The sequence below is a fragment of the Onychomys torridus genome, chromosome 9 (assembly GCF_903995425.1).
Source record: "Onychomys torridus chromosome 9, mOncTor1.1, whole genome shotgun sequence".
NCBI classification, from domain to species: Eukaryota; Metazoa; Chordata; class Mammalia; order Rodentia; family Cricetidae; genus Onychomys; species Onychomys torridus.
Genome location: NC_050451.1, coordinates 18896463 through 18914244, shown reverse-complemented (window position 1 = coordinate 18914244; position 17782 = coordinate 18896463).

Sequence of the window (17782 nt, the reverse complement as noted above, 5' to 3'; positions counted from 1 at the left end):
TTTGCTTGGCTTCTGGAATCTGAAGAGTAGAGCATGTTCAAGTTGAATGTAGCCATCAACAATGTCTCCTGTCCATTTCTGAAGCGCAGACTCAGCCTTTTCACTCCCTTTGTTTTCTGGTATTACTTCTTTGAGACACCCCATGACCAATCACTTGGAATAACATCCCCTGGCACTCTTTTGTCTCCTAATCCATTCTTCTGAATTAAATTAGCAAACAGCAGAGACACCACGTTCTAAATCTTATATGCCTTACACGCTTCGTACAGAGTAGCTTGCTTATACAAATACATTCAATCAGTGTTGCTTGTGTTTCCTGCCAGGAATATAGTTCTCAGAGCTGAATGGCATTAGAATCATCAGGAGAAATTATAATTAGATTCCTGCTTCCCACTCGTAGCACCTGACAAAAATGGCGTTAGGGGAGCTGGTCGGCCATCCATTCAGCACAGCCTAGCTATAAGAAACTAGTTTTGATCAAGAATTACTTTGTAGTCTTCTAAGGATCATTTCACAATATCCAGACCTTGCACCTCTGTTTGTACATTGAGGCAGAATGGTTGTGGAGGTTTTGTTTACTTAGGTACTATTTAAGTGGCACAACTGAGAAACTTTCTAACCCTGTTGAACATTCAGCTCAACAAATGCCAACCCAAAAAATGTGATGAGTACCCCTACCAAAGAGTTTGCCTGGGGGGCGGGTTCCTTGGATGTATCCACCCCATGCCACAGAAACTGCCAAATGCAAATCTTCTTCATTTCCTATTGACTTGATCTGCTGACATAGAATTCCCATTTTTCCAAGTGGAATCTCTGTGTCTCTCTCTCTGTCTCTTCTCCCTCTCTTCTTCTCTCCCTCCCTCTCGTGTGTGTGTGTGTGTGTGTGTGTGTGTGTGTGTGTGTGTGTGTGTATGTGTGTGTGTGTGTGTGTGCGCGCGCGCGCGCGCGCGCGTGTTTGGGGCTCACTGTAAGCCAACCAGGCCTTGGCATACTTTGTAATCCCCCTCACAGCACAGTAGTCCTTGGATTATTGGTATACAGCAGACCCCACTCTCTGCACTTCCATATCAGGCTAGAATCGGGTCTTTAGAGTTCGCTTCACATAGGTGAGAGTCTGCATGCTCCCGGTACCTGTTCCCATTCAGTTAAATCTTCCAGGTGTTGCCAGTGACCTCTTTTGATATTCTATTCTGAAACAATAATCAAGTTAGTTTTTCTTTTTATCCTGTGCTCTATGCCAGCCATAAAACAGTTGATCTCCATAAATCAAGCATATCTGATGGTTTAGATTCAATTGCCCCATTTAAGACAGGCATTTAATAAAGAGCTGGAGAAGGGCACGTTTAACAGCCACATAGAGACACTCCATCTTCCAGATCTCTCTTTACTCTTGTGGAATCATCAGTGTGTTATTGATTTCTGGTTACAGGGACTCTATAGTTTTCAGATGCGAGTATCCACTTCTCGACCATCCTGCAGGCTTTACTGGCAATGTTATGTTTTCTGTCCTGTAACCAGACTTCTTCAGTGAATTTAATAAGGTGAGGAATCCATGATGATACACAGGCCAACCCAGCTCAGAAAGCCGTGAACCACTGTTTTCCTTGTCTCAAAGCAGTGAGTATCTACATAGGAAGGATGAAAATTCTGAAAAATGAAGACAATTCACTCTGTGGAAAACGGTGCTATAGGGGGTATAGTTTACACATGATAGAATTAGCCTATTTAACTATACAGTTCAGTGATCTTAGCATGTTCATAGTTGTGCAGCTATCAGCATGATGCAGCTGTAGGTTGTCTTCATTCTCTCAAGAGACATCTTACCTACCCTCAGCCTCAGTCAAACCTTAATCGAGTTCCTGATTTATCCATAGACTAGCCCTTTCTGAGCATTCCATAGAAATGCAACCCTACAGTGTTTTGTCTTTTCTGTCTGGCTGCTTTCACTTACTAGGATGAGCGAAGACCATCCATGTCACAAACCTGCAGCACCTTTTCCTTCCTCACTGCCAAACAGCATCCATTGCATGGATGCACTACAGTTTGGCCACTCAGGAGTGAGAGCCTTTGGTTTTATTTGACCACTATATATCATGCTGCTATAAACATCCGTGAAACTTTGCCAGGGATGTGTTTTCATTTCTCTTGGTCACAGAGTCCTTGAAGTAGACCTTCTAGGTCATGTGGCAAATCTGTGTTTAACATTTTAAAGAAATGCCAAACTGTTTTGGAAAGTGCCTCTACTCCATTACAGTCTTGCTGGCAGCACACATAGGTTCCAACTTCTCCCCATCTTTTCCCAACATCTGCTAGTGCCTCATGTTAACCAGAGCTATGCATAGCTCATTGTGTTGAATATGTGGAAAAGTGTTCCCAGGCTTCCAACAAATATACCCAACAGGAGGAGTGTGTGGTGGAGGGAGGGCCAGAAAGGAGTTACAGGACTGATCAAATACATTTTGATAAATATATGAAATTCTCAAAGAATTTAAAAAAAAGCATTATTTTTTACAAACATGCCCAACATTACTGAGGACATGCTCTTTTCTCTGTCATGCCCTTTAAATGTTTACTGTTAACCTGAGCTGGGGATGTAGCTCACTGATAGAACATTCATTTGGCATATAGAATGCCCTGAGTTAGAATTGTGGAATAGAAGAAGGAAGGAAGGAAGGAAGGAAGGAAGGAAGGAAGGAAGGGAGGAAGGAAGGAAGGAAGGAATGGAGGGAGGGAGGGAGGGAGGGAGGAAGGAGGGAAGGAAGGGAGGAAGAAATATAGGAAAGCAACAAAGTATTGAGGAAGAAAGCCAGTCAGCCAGCTATTATTAATATGGCAAGACCTCTGGCTGGAGAAGTAGCTCAGTAGTTAGAGGCATTTACTTCTCTTCCAGGGGATTCACATTTAGTTTCCAACAGACCAAGATCTCAACCATAATTAACCAATAAAACAATCAGGCTTAAAAAGGTTAAAATTTTTCCCATAAAAACACATAAAACTGGTGGCAAACCCGATGTTGTGTAACACAAAACTTCAATTCAAGAGTCATTAATGGCAAGACAAGACATATCTGAACTCCAAATGCACTGCCTCTAATCTCAGCAGAGGCTCTTCCCTTATAGCAACATTAAATCTGGCTGCATCTAGGTACTACACGTTTCCTTTTGAAGAAACTACACTGGCATTCTACAGAACACTTATACCTTGACATTTTATCTTCAACATCAAATCTCACCATTGTAGTTTTGATCAGGATTTAACTGGCAAGACATTCATGACAGAAGTCAAATGGAACATCCTTCATAGCAAAGAAAATGCTTAGTGATTCTTATTAATCATACAGAATCATTTTCTACCATCCAAAGGCATAGATTCTACCAACAGCAGTGATTCACGTGTTAGTACTCAGCAACATTTATCTTATCACCAGCTCCTGAAGTCCCAAATAGTCCTACCGCTAGAGGTGCTGGTGCAAGGCAGCCTTGGGCAAGGGACAGCTCTCCCAGCTAACCATCAGGCTTCTGCTAACTGCCTTTTGCGGCCACAACTTTTAACCACCAACCTTTCTCTTGTGACCCCATGATGCCACCTGACTGCTGCCCGCCACTTACAAAGCCACCCTGTTCACTCAGTTCTTGCCTCTGCCCTGGAGTCTCAACACAGTCTTTCAAGGCTCAACACTTCCCCTCAGAGACATTCTTCACCATTTGACAGGGATGATTTGCTAATGAACACTCACTTCCCTGCTTCATTTTCAAGTGCCTGGTGACATACATCCTTGCCTTTCAGGTCTGCCAGCAACAACATTCCTGAGAGCTAGTTAGAAATGCAGAATTCTAGGCCTTGTTCTGACAGCTCATCAGAGCATACATTTGAATCTGCCAGATGATTCCAAGGCATGAGGTCATTAGACTTCTATACACTCTAGCCACTCTTGTTAGCATTTAGGCATCTGTACTGGCCTGTCCTTAGGGTCCTGACAGGATCTGTCCTCAGCTGCAGCCACTAAGAGCACCCCCTGAGTGCATTCACTCTGTTCCCTTGTAAGAGGTGGGCCTTATCCACCTCTTGTCTCTTTCTCTTCTGCTGCTTTTGTCCCCAGGGACCGGACTCTGCCCCCTTCTCTGACCCATTTCTCTCCTCTTCCAATAAACTTCCCATTTGAGCCCTGCTGTGTGGCATGATTCCTTCCCGCCATTTTTAAATTATAACATTGGTGCCAAGACTGGCAGGTTCTCCTGGTGGTCCCTCCTGCCCATAGGTGGGACCCTGAACCTAATCTGCCTGCAATAGACTCGCCTTCTGGCTCACCAGCTACTTAGCACCCCAGAGGCAACTGCACAAATTTCCCCTTCAGTTGGTGTAAACATTTCCCTGAGACCAAGTAACCATTGATTGTCTGGCACCTCTCTGGTACTCTTAGAGCCAGAAGTACCCCTAGCCACAGTCCTTAAGGCTATGGCTGGCTCTCTTCACCTAACCCCCGTTGAGTTGGGTGACGACCCTCTGAATGGCTTGATCTTTGTTTGGTCCTCCCTGAGTCCTGGGGACACCCATGACATGGGGACACTGTAGTGACTCTTTCCTTTGCCTCTCTCATCCATAAGAACCATGTCTTCTATACCCTCTCATTCCCCCTTGAGATGCCCCTTAGAAAACCTCTGGCCTCTACACCAGGCACATAACCCAAAGGGTGCTAAACTTATTCATCATTGCAATCAAATTTGGCCTCAATACCCCTTAGATAACCAGTCCAAATGGCCATGTAACATCACCCAAATCCCAATATTTTTCTGGACCTTTATAACTATTGTGAGTAATCAGGGAAACAGAAAGAGATTTTCTTTTCCCTACATTCAAGCGTTCTCTTTTCTTTGCTCCAAGCTTTCTCTTTTCTGTTATTTCTTTCTGTTCCTCTAGTCAGACTCTGACTCCTCTCTTTGTCTCTGTTTCCTCTCTTGCCTCTTCTTTTCTCTCTTACCTCTCTTCTTGTCTGCCTGCCTCTCTCAGGTCCCCACCCCAACACAGCCTTTCACTCTTTTGCTCTCCCGCTCCCAACAAACCCCTCGCACTGACTCTGTGGCATGTGGCATGTTTGCTTAGTGGCATACTTTTGTTATGGCCTGCCAAAGGTACCCACTTCATGCTAGGACCCTACCTGCCTGCTCCACCCATAACAGATCCACTCTCCTCCACCTGCAACAAACCTGCTTTCTCTTTCACTGACAGCTTTGCCTTCCATTCAACACCAACAATTGGGTTTCTGGTGGGGCGACACACCTCTGATAATTCCTCTGGGTGTGAGACTGACCTCAGTATTCTTTGGACCAGGCAGATGGAGAACCAAGAAAGAATTCTCCACTTTTTCTTTGCTCCAAGACCTGCTTGTGTCTGTGTCTGTCTTCCTCCCTCTCTAATGTGCTGTCTGTTTGTTGCAAAGTGTGGGTCAGATGGAAGCCGGCTCCTCTTGTTCAGCACACACTGGTTCTCCCTTTCTTTCTTTCTTTTTTTTAGCTGAGGATTGAACCCAGGGCCTTGCGCTTGGTAGGCAAGTGCTCTACCAGGGAGCTAAATCCTCAACCCCCTCCCTTTCTTTTTATTTACTCAACTCCTGTTTTGTTTAGTTTTGTTTTGTTTTCTGTGTGTGTGTGTGTATGTGTGTGTGTGTGTGTGTGTGTGTGTGTGTGTAACATGGATTTAACCCTATACATGTAAATGTAAGTTGGGTTTTATTCTGCATGTATGTATGTGTAATTTGGATTCAACTCTGTGTATATGTGCATGTAACTATTACTTGTTTTAAACAGCAACTGCGTGGCTCTCCTCCATCTCAGCTGATGACCTCATCATGATGTAGGCAGCTACATGGCTGGTAGCCATCTTTTAGTAAGGTGAAAGAGTACACTTAATCCTAATGACCTCTCTGTTCATTTTATCTCCTTCTAGACTAAGGAAGCAACAAGCCTCAAATATTTTAGATTGGTATGCTCTGGTTTAGAATATACTCTATATGGTGCTAAAAATTTAAGGTTATAAAAGGTCTATTCAGATTAACAAAAGCTGACATAGAGATTTATACCTAAGTACTCACATCTTTGCCAAGTGGTCAACACCACCAAGCTTCCAGAAAATTTAAATAAATGGTGACATATGTTTGATAAATAAGGTATTTGATAAACTCTCTCTCTCTCTCTCTCTCTCTCTCTATATATATATATATATATATATATATATATATATATATATATATATATATATTCTATAATGGAGTTTCTGGTCCCCCGAGAGGGTCCTTTCCCAGAGTTGGGCATTTGGCAGAGGCCCCCATGGCTTGTGCAGGGCACTGCTGGCCTCTGCTCCCTCAGTCGCTGCTCACAGCCCTTCCTCCTGTCCCCATCAGGCCCTGGTGATCTTCCCCTGTCACTTTTCCTTGCCCTCTCGGAAGACAGCCTTACTAGTTTAGTACAAGTTTGTTCTGTTTTTACCCATGAAATGGCTTTTTTTTTTTTTTACTGAGCTCATTATTTATGATTAAAAAGTTTTATTTTGATATTATAAGAGGTTCAATTTAAAATCATTGTTTTTAAGGCTAAACCTGACAGGAATGAAATGTACAGTCTTAGTCTTGTGAAAGCAGCTGCCATATTGTAGACTGTTAAAAATCATAAGTTAATAGTCACCTTATAAATGATCAAATTCTTTAATTGTAGTCATGCTGCGTATTAATATAATTAATTACAGGGATAAGCCTTATTTAGTTCTCTGTATATGTTTTCAAGGTTAAGCTTAAGACAAGTAACTAAAAACAAGCAAAGTTTGTCTTTTCAGATATATCTAGACAGACAGTCCTCAAATGCTTCAGAGATTTATAGAATATGGCATCTAAATGTTTGACCCAAAAAAGCCTTTCATGATAGAGAAACAACACCAGCTGCTGGAAGCACCCCATCTCCTTCAAAGAAGATGGATGGGCACAGAAGAATCTCCAACCGGAATCTTGTTTTAAATGAGGCAACGCTAGCCATTAAAAAAAAAAAAAAAAAAAAAAAAAAAAAAAAACTGCCTTTCACCTCAACTGCTGCCAAGACCCTCTTCAGATTGTGAACAACAGGACACTGGGAAGTCAATAGCCTTATTTTGCCTAGACAAGGTAGGCTGGTCTCCTACAAGTTCCTAGTCCTCAGGAAAGTGTCAGATCTTCAAGGCTTGGCAGCCAAAGACTAACACTGCCCTGAAGCCGCTGCCCTGATGACCACAGAGGACCCTGGGGTAGCCAGCAAGTACGTCTCTATCATTTTTAATCACTAACTCCGGTGAAGTTCCTTCTCAGAACTCTGATGATATTTGATGACTGTTCTCTTTATGTGTAAAGTTCAGGCCACAAGTCTCTCTCCTAGAGCTACTACTAGGTCTATACACAATTTACTTTGTTACCAGATCAGAAAAGAGACAATGTGAGAACCTTGTTGTATGGTGTGACTCCTTCCCACCATTTTTAAATTATAACAGCTCTCACCTCCCCGAACTGAGCACCTGCCCTGTCAGAAGGAGCAGCCAGAACATCTGACACTGAAACCACTTCCTGTCTCTTCCCTAAAAAACTTGTTTCCATTGTCTCTGAGCCACTCCCTTTCAGGAAAAATCTTTCAACTCTCGTTCTGTGAGGGAGAAGGAGCCATTGTTTGTATGTATCTGCTTCCTTTCTGGGTCTGAGTATGAAGTCGTCCCATCTGATTGAATGCAGGCTTGTCCATACAACTTGCTTTGGCCACTGGAAGTAGAATGCAAACAAAGTGATGGGCCATGTCTCAGAAGAAGCTTCCAGTCATTTCAGCCTCCCTTCTGCTCCCCTCTCCTCCTCCCTATCCCTCTTCCTCTTCCCCTTTCTCCACAAGCCTGGCAGGGACCTAGATGCAGGAAGTTCTGGTATTGAAATCAGACAGGGCAGCATGGAGCAGAATTCAATGCAAGCAGAAGCCAGTGCATGCTGTTGAAAGCTGTGAAGATTTGGTGTCCTAGCTTTATTATTATTATTATTATTATTATTATTATTATTAAGATATTTTCTATTCATTCTACTTGTCAACCACAGATTCCTCTGTCCTCTCTCCTTCCACTCCCAGCCCTCCCCCAGCCCATCCCCTATTCCCATCTCCTTCAAGGCAAGGTCTCCCAAGGGGAGTCAGCAGAGCCTGGCACACTCAGCCAATGCAGGTCCAAGCCCCTCCTCTCTTCACTAAGGCTGCGTGTGCAAAGTGTCTCACCATAGGCACTCCAAAAAGATGGCTCATGCACTAGGGACAGGTCCTGGTCCCATATACACAATGGAGTACTACTCAGCAGAGAAAAACAATGACATCATGAAGTTTGCAGGCAAATGGATGGAACTAGAAAATATCATCCTGAGCAAGGTAACCCAGATCAGAAAGACAAACATGTTATGTACTCATTCATAACTGGATACTAGATGTAAAGCAAAGGGTAACCAGACTGCAACCCACAGCTCCAGGGAGACTAGGTAGTAGGGAGGACCCTTAGAAAGACACAGAGATCACCCAACGATGGAGAAATCGGTGGCCTAGCTTTATTTTCATTGCTGATAAAAGACTGACAAAAAGCACCTTAGGGGAGATAGAATTTTTTTTAAGCCTACAGTCTATCATTGCAGGAAGTGAAGGCAGCAGGGAACTGAAGCAACAGACATCATCATGGTCAAGAGCAGAGAGAAATGAACGACTGCACACACGCTTACTATACTCTACCCACTTTCTTCACCATTTTGTAGTCCAGGACCCAGCGAGGGAAGGGTGCCATCCACAGTGGAATGGGTCTTCCCATCAATTAAAAATCAAGACAATATCCCACAGAGAAGAGCACAGGCCCACTTGATCTGGACCACACCCCTTCAACCTCTTACTGGGGGTTCTAGGGGGAGTCGGGCTGACGGTTAAAGCAAACCCTCATAGGTGGAGTCCTACTGTAAGTGACTTTAGCACAGACTTATGGAGTATACCTACATCTCTCCTGGGGTTGCTGTTTCCCTCAGTTTTCAATTAGAATAAAATAGGACCATACATGCAGGTGCATGCACAAATGATTGTTAAGAACCAAGGATGTTCTCTGCTCTGCCAGCTTTTCCAGCACAGAATTATTCTTCACCTTTTATCTCCCAGGTGCCTCAGTCTGCATTATAATTTTCATTTCACAGAAAAGATCAGCAAATGGTTCCTGTAGAGGAACCTCAAGCATCCTGGGCTTGGTAGACCACACAACAACACTGTGGCATGAGAACTGGCCATGCCTGCTGCTGTGAGATGTGTCTCCCCAATTCATTTCTCCATAGCAATTGTGTGGAGGAGGGGACTTTAGAGAGATGCTTAAGTCATGAAAAGGATTTCTGGGGTTGGATCCCTCCTTCCCACTTACTTTCTGAATTTGAGGACACAGCAAGGAGCAAAGAGGTCCCCAGCAGACACCACTGGCATGGCCTTGGACTTCCTAGCCTCTGAACTCTGAGAAATATATCTAAGCGCTTCATAAATAACCCAGGCTCTGTCATAGCAACACAGGTCAGACTGACATAACAGTATTCCAATAAAACTTTCCCAGCCTAAATTCCGAACTCAGAGATTATCACCATCTCATCCCTCTGGGTAAGCCCTCCCAACTAAGTCAGTTGTCAAGTCTTCCAGGACTCAAAACCCACAGAATCCTCACTTGGAGGGATACTTGTCAACTTTTGGTTCGAGATCATAATACTTCAGATAAAAACTGTTAGAAAGGCTGTGCTGACTGTCCTGGCATTATTTCTGCAGCTGTGGCAACACCCTGACAAAGAGCAGCATGGAGAGCAGAGCATTTGCGTAGCTTACAATGCTAGGTTGTAGTCCATCATTTCGGGGAAGTTGAGGTCAGAACTCATCAAATTACCACATTATAGCTATAGTCAAGTGCATAGAGAGAATATACACACCCTTCCTTTCTTGCTTGCTTATTAGTAATCAGCTAGTTTTCTCTTCTTTTAAATAATCCATAGCTCTGCCCATGAAATCATGCCACCAGAAGGGGCTTGGTTTTCCCACCTGAATTAGTAATCAAGATAAGTCCCACCCACGGGTATGTCTGCAGGCTAACCTGATCTAGATAATCCTCCATAATAGTCTCTTCCAAGGTGAGTTTAGGTTGTGTCAAGATGACTGTTACAACTAATAAGCATACTAACTACCAAGTAATTTTATGAACAGGACTCTGGTTAATATTACACATGTGGAAAAATTGATGGAGTCTAATGGGAGACAATATTAACCAACCTTTAGCAGGTCTCACATTTGTTGTGCCATCCATTAGGCACTTACTGTTTACCATGTTTCATTTTCTGCTCCTTCCTCATAGTGATGGCAAACTTATTGTCATAAAGCACCTTTGACCTGGTTTAGGTTCCTTGTCCATCATTTCCAATAAGAGTCTTCTATAACGTATATTCATAAAGAGAGGGCTTTAGATACGAATATATGAGATGTGGCCAGGGTGAGTGTATAACTTTATTTATGCCAAATGCAGATCTCTACTAATATGTTTTTAGCAATAGGAGTGACTGGGGACAAAATCCTTTGTCCTTCTGAGGGAGCACAGACCAGCACAGACCATCCAAGTAAGAGAAGTTGACACTAGATGTTCATATAATAAGATACAATCAATCCTCAATATCCTGGTCTCTGCCTACTCACATCTATACATAACCACCAAATCCACACTCAGCAGCACCATTGTGAGCATCTGAGGATACTTGCCTAACCATGAGGAAGCTGAGCTGTGGATGGCATATTCCAGGTGAGATCTAATGCATGAAGTGACAGTCTGCCTCTCTGTTTCAGATCTTATTGTTTCCCACAAGTGTCAGTGCATGATCTTTACTGTGATGCTGTGGTGATTGCTCTGTTTAGTTGAGATGCTATCTGGTGTTCCTACACACAAACAGACTGTGATTTGCCATACAAATGACATACCCGGTATTCTATCAGTTTCTTCAAGGAATGAGCTATATAGACTGGTATTGACCACAACCTTGTTTTGAACTGGCATAATTCCAATAAGGTACCTTTATCAGAAGGATAAATAAAACAAGGCTGTACGATGATCATTTGATTTAAAGTTGATCATGTATCTATAGGCACCTAACTTTGCACTTCCTCTAGGAATACTGATTCAATATTTGTTAATTCAGTATTCTTGGTGATTTTATAGAACTTAGCTATCACGAATAACTAAAAATATTGTGTAGCAAATTTCATGACACATCAAACTCCTGGGCAATTGTTTCTAAGCTTTTGTTGCAAGCTCCCTAATTACCTCCATTCTCACTTCTCTGTGAACAGACACAGAAAGACTGACCCTGGTGGACATGAAGCAAAGTGAAGCAGGGATCCTAGGTGTTCAGAGCCAGCCTGCCCAGAGTGAGCAGTGAGGAGGCTTCACTCGGCAATGGGAAGTAAACCTCTCCTCTTCCTGTGAGTGCCCATAGGCACAGAAAAGCACTCAAGTTTATGCTGATCTGAAAGGTCACACTGAAGCCTTGTTCTCCTTTTTGAACAGCCCTCTAGGACAATCTGAACTAAAAGACAATCAATCATGGAAACAGATGGGGCACAGAATGCACTTCTGTGTTGCAATTAGTTAACAGGAGAGACGGAGAAAGTGAAACTCATTACGAGGAAAAGCAGAAGCATAGCCAGCAGCAAAAAGACCTTGTGGTCTCACACAGCAGGGCAGCCACACAGCTCTCGGGAGAGAAGAGGCTAGAACTGATAAACACATCCGGATGCTTTTCAGATGTTCCAGCCCAAACAAGGAGACACATTAAATTGTCTACAAACATGAACCAAGAAGTTGATAGACTTTAGAATGCTGAATTTGTGGGCATCAGCAGTCACCTGTCCTATATCAAAGGACAATTAAATAAGAGCCAACATTTCAACCCGGCTGATTAAAGACCTCTAGCCTAGAGTGGAGATTTACTGCTCCTCTGTATTTACAGTAACCCCAGCTACTAATGATGGAGCATGGCTCTGAACCCAAGTGGGTTACAGATAGGCTGACTATTCACAATGAAAGTGCCTCTGGGTCCCTCTTGACCTACTTTTACAGAGTCCAGCTCTGGGTCCTAAGAGTGGTATACTGTTGGCCACTCAGTGTAGTCCCCAGCAAAGTGTATGATGTCCCCTGGGAGGCTGTAGGAATCCTAACCAAGAAGTATAAATTCGAGCTTGGATTTCAAGACCTCCACAATCACTTTCAATGAAGGCTGCCACTACTTTGATGTCTGGTGTCAACACTGTAGGAAATCTCTGGCTCACAGAAAACTGAGTTGAAGTACTCATAGTACATTCTTAACTGGACAATAACATGAGACTTGAGTTAATAAGGGACTCTGTACCCCCAAATGATTGCCCAGGGTGGGCTTCAGAGTCACATCTGTGTGAGCCCTAAAAGAAAGTGAAGTGAGAATGTAGGGAGCCACATGAAAAACTATGACTTCAAAGAAACAGCTTCCAATCCAGGGCATGATGGCACAATTTCATTTTTAAGATGAACAGGAAAAAACAAATAAACAGATGAAAGCAGCAACAACAACAACAACAAAATGCCCAGGAGACACTTGTGCTTGGCTCCATTATTTCCATCTTTTCAAGACCAAGGACAGCCACCACAATAGCAGCTATGTCCAAACCATGAGATTTCCCTCAGACTGAGAAGCAACAGCAGCAGCATCCTAAGCAGAGGTGGGGGTGGAGGGTGCTCAGAAATTTAGAAACTTGGGCTCTAATCCAGCCCTGCTGAGCTGTGGTCCCTTTGAAAAACCCCCATATGGGAGATACTGCATCCTGTGTACAAACACAGCGGCTTAACCATCCCTTTGAGCCTGTGAGTATTTTACGATTTTTCTTGTCTTTCATGTTTTTGTTTTTATTTTAGTCACAGAACAAGACAAAACCTAGTGTCACAGCTACAGATTCAAGAGCTAGGTAGAAGGATGATCTTCTGTGATCAGACAATGCCCTTGCTGACCTCAAAGGACCACGTGCCCTGGCTCAAGGAACGCAAGGCATTTCGTTGTCTCCAGGGATTCCACCACCATCAGATGATAACATATGCACACAGCCAGTGCCTGCAGGCTGTGCCTCGGACAGCCTGCCCAGACACACCTCAGCATCCCTGCTGCCCTTTGCAAAAGATTCTGTGATTTTTGTGACGGTGGCTCATATTAGAAAGTTTGGCTCGATCATACAGCCTGGCTTGGCCTATAAGAAATGGAGCATCTCTTCCATAAGTAAATAATATCGTCTTTGTACTTTCTACATTAGCATCACTTTTCTAGGAACATGAACTCACAGTCCGTTTCCTGGTCTGGAGTACCAGAACTGTATACCAGTTCTCGGGGTAATAGCTATACATCCCAAAGCACACATTATAGTCCAGATATTGTCTTCGACACTCAATAAACATCAATGTGTTTAATCTATACGACAACTCAAAGTAGCAACTGTGACTGGTTCTACTTTCCGAATTAGGGAATTTGAGGTGGCTGGGGGTTGGGGGGGGGTAACTTTCCCATGTTACCCAGAAGGAAGATTCTACAGCAACACACTGGGAACCATGTTAAAACACAGTGTTTGTCTTACCTTGTCTCTCCTGAAAATTCTATTTTTAAAGTTATTGTAGCAACAGAGGGGGAGCTGCATGCAAGAGTGGCCTTGTTACAGCAGATAGAATATGCCTTTCACCCTGTGCATACCGAGCTCCCTGGTGTGCAAGGGACAATGAGCCCAGACTTGTCCACACATGAGCCAAACTCGAAGTGTAAAGGCAGTGACCAAGGTGACAGAAATCACTCAGATAATCCATTAACTCTCACAGTATCCTTGTGAACTATATGAGTCTGGATTAATTGTTAGGAACTGTCAAAACGTGGCATGTTGAGGTTCTATTCTTGGTCTCCAGGTGGGTGGAAGGGGCTTTGTGAAGCAGAGAACTGATTCTCAAGGAGGGGAAAGGAATGTCAACTCTCTCTCCAGGTTTGCAGGGGGAAGAGACAAAGGGAGCAGGGTGTTGACTGATGAAGGGGTGTCAAACCCAGCACATGGCTAGGTGGCTTTCTCAGCCTCCATGCGGGTACAGTGGCCTAGGGAACCAGTTCAAGGCAGTGACATGTGAGCAATAGTCATGTCTTTAGAGCCCCATCTGACCAATGATGCCAATACTCAGAGAATCAGAGAGATCCACAGAGGGAAGACGGCAGAACCTTAAGTAATTTGGCCCTTGACCACCTGCCTGTAGTGACCTTTCCGATCCTTTCCATTTCCTGCTCAACCAAGGCCAGCTGTCCCACTGTTGTGCCACCTCCTGTCTATCCCTTCAGATTCATTTTATAAAGGGATTGAAATGTGGAGAATTGTCTGGAACTCCAGATAGTATTAACCAAACTATTATACTAATCTGTGTCCATCAACACAGATGCTACTTCAATTCACTTACATTCTTTCAAATTCCCATGAATAAAATTTCTGTCAGCCAGGCAGGTGGCATATAACTGTGAGCCCAGAAAGCAGGAGACTGAGGTAGGAAGATCATGAGTGCAAGGCCTGCCTAAGCTGTATAAAATCCTAACTCAAAACATAACAACCAAGATTACATGAAGGCTAGGAAAAACATACTTTAAATGATTAAGGATAATTTTCTTTTCATACGGGTGTTAAGTTGATAGTTTTCCTTATTGCCTATCCGATTATTCTCACTGGATAGATGAGAAGACAGAGGGATAGACGGGAAACAAACTCTACAGCAAGGACAGAGGAGTTTGTGAAAAGAATGACATTGATGTCTTTTAGAGTTCTGTAGATTTCCAGGATTGAATCAGAGTCATAAAGTAAGGTATATGGCTCCAACGTGAAGCTCCCAGGCTTGTCAGTCTTGCCAGGACAGACATTGGAGCAGGGACAAGGAAGACTGAAAGGGTGCTTCCTCCCTTGGAGAGAGGTTGCCATTCTCCAAGGTTGGACACTACTAGTCACTTTCATTGACCTATACTCCAGACATACATTGCCAAAATCCAATTTAGATATATTGCCACAGTTGTATACATTAAGGAAGTATCACATTTGATTTCCTCGTGGCCATGCAGTACAATTAATTGTCCAAAGCTCCGTGAGTCAATAGTTTCCTCCTTCTCACCCTCATCCCCAGGTAGCAAGTTTCCTCCAGCTGTATCATTTTTCTCTATGGACTACATGCTTCTCAGTTTTCCCTACTGCAAGAAAAGCTGGGAATCGGCAATTAAGAAATTTGAAGCCTATAGCGAAACTTTAAGACATAGACCAACTAGTTGCAGATATGGGAAAGAATATGACCTGAAGCAAGGCTAGCTATCTACTTCTTTGACCCTTAGGAACAACTAAAACCATCACCCAATGAAACTGTCCCCAAAGCATCATCATCACCCCACCTTGCCAGGTAGAGAAGAGGACAGAGCAAGGAAGTTCCCTGTCTTTTGTTCTGGCAACACACATTTGATAGGCTTCCATAACTTCAGCACATCTCCTGGCAGAGAAGAAGAGAGCATCCCCCTCCTCCACCAGGCCTGGGTAATACCGCTTGGCAGAGACCGCCACACATTCATCTCTCTCCAGGTCCTTCCAAGCTGCCGTGATTCTGCAGAACAGATGGGAAGGTCTGCTTGTCTGATGGCTGGCTGTTTTATCTCCCCCAATAAACATTTACAGGCGTTCCACCTGTGCCAAGCCCTCTGCTGAGGGGAGTCCATAGATGCATATGCTAACAGGCATGTGTCAGCCTGCCTCACAAAACAAGTACTGTGTATGGCTGTCACCACCAAATCACCAGACTAACAGGTGAACAGTGAAAAGGAAACAATGACCAGCAACAGGGACTTGAAGTGGTCAAGAGAGAAATGTCATGGTCGATTTCTCATTCTTGAACTCTGCCATACTCACAAATCCCCCAGGGGATCCTTACACCAGATTCTGTGCAGCAGGATGGGCTCTGGATTCTGCATTTCTAATCAGCTCCCAAGGGATGCTGCTGGTGCTCACCTGAGGGCCACAGACCTGGAAAAGGTGCTCTCATTTCCATACTCAGGTCATATTTTAGTGTGATAGTGTGTGGGTGGGTAAGTGGCATTTATTGATCCAAATCCACATGTACCCAAGAGGGAAATGAAGCCATGGAGCTCACTTCATAATGGGTCTACCACATGTCAAGTTCTTTGCCGGTGTAAATCCAATCAATCTCATAGGCAGGTTCTGTTGCAGCTGTCTCAAGGTGAGAAGATTACACTCAGAACAATGCAGCCGCTTGTCTGAGGGCCCACAGCTAATGAGTCTTAAAAGCAATGTTAGGTCTCCCCGTTGCAGAAAAGCCACACCTGGCATCCTTCCTATGGAGTCTCCTCACCCAGCTAGCCTACCTCTGCTCTGAAATAGTCTGCTTGATGTGCTGCAGATTTAGAAGCAGGTTCTGTGTTCACATTGACCTTAGAAAATTCTCAGAGGCATTATTCAATTAATCTGAGATTTTAAAACATAGCTTCTGTTAATTAATCTGAGTTTTTAAACATAGCTATTGCTAAAACACCTAGGTAGGTGTTGAGAGAAAAATAATCTACAAAATGGGCAGTCACCACAACCCCTTTGAAATGACCTGACAGTAACAAACAGGTACCAGTAATATTTTGTCATGTCAGAACAATAAAATAATAAAGGTGAAATGTCGTCTGTCTATCAAGAGAAGACTTACCAGGAGACCATCAACTAGACAGACTTCAAATCAGCCTAGCCATTGCCAGAAAAGGAACATGTGACCATTGTTATGTAGCCCAGCCAAGTATTCAAAATACATTGGGTTTCATGGTAAAAGAATTATGCTTAGTGTTTCTTCTAATCAATTCTCTTTCACAAAATAAATAATGGCATGTCATTCTTAATTTCTCAGAAGAAAGGATTGTCAGAAGCCTTACAAATAAACCATGCTAAAGGAAATGGGTTGAGAGTGGGTTCTTAACCCACAGGAGGGTCTACGACTGGCTCTGTAAGTTCATAAGAAACTCTAACCGCACAAAGGAACCTATAATTTCTCCAGAGAACTATTACTTAGCAAAATCCCCACAATAACAATGACTGATAGCTTGCCAAGGGATATAAATAGAAAAAGGGTTGATGCATGCTTTTTAGTCATGAAATGATTGGCCAAAGGGTCCTGATAATAAGATCATTCCCTTAGCCACAATCAAATTCCCACAAAATAATATTCAGATCACCAGCCTCATAAGGGGAGAAGATGACCCTTTAATTTGCTGCCCAACTTGCATTTATTTTTCTATAAGGGAAATAAAAATGACAAAATAATTTGATTTTGAAGTAGTTCTTAGTGTGCTAATCTACCCATGGCTTTGAATTTGTAATGGTGCCTTTTCCCTGTTTCTGAGGACAATGAGCCTCAGACAAGAACTGAAACTGAGGAGCATTTGAGTTGGTTCCTTTCCTTCCCATAACTGTGGTGAGTTCTGGGCCGTTCTCCGTCTTCCCTCTCCCCTTTTCTTTCTGTTACTCCCAGGAATGCTGCTCAATAGAAAAAAATCAAAGCAACAAAAATGAAGAATTCTTAACACCTCGTAGATTCTGGAAGTCAAACTAAAACAAGATTTAAAAGGCAGCATCCATTAAAATGAAAGGGAATCAAGAATAAATGGCCCTTCTGATTATTTCAGCTGAAG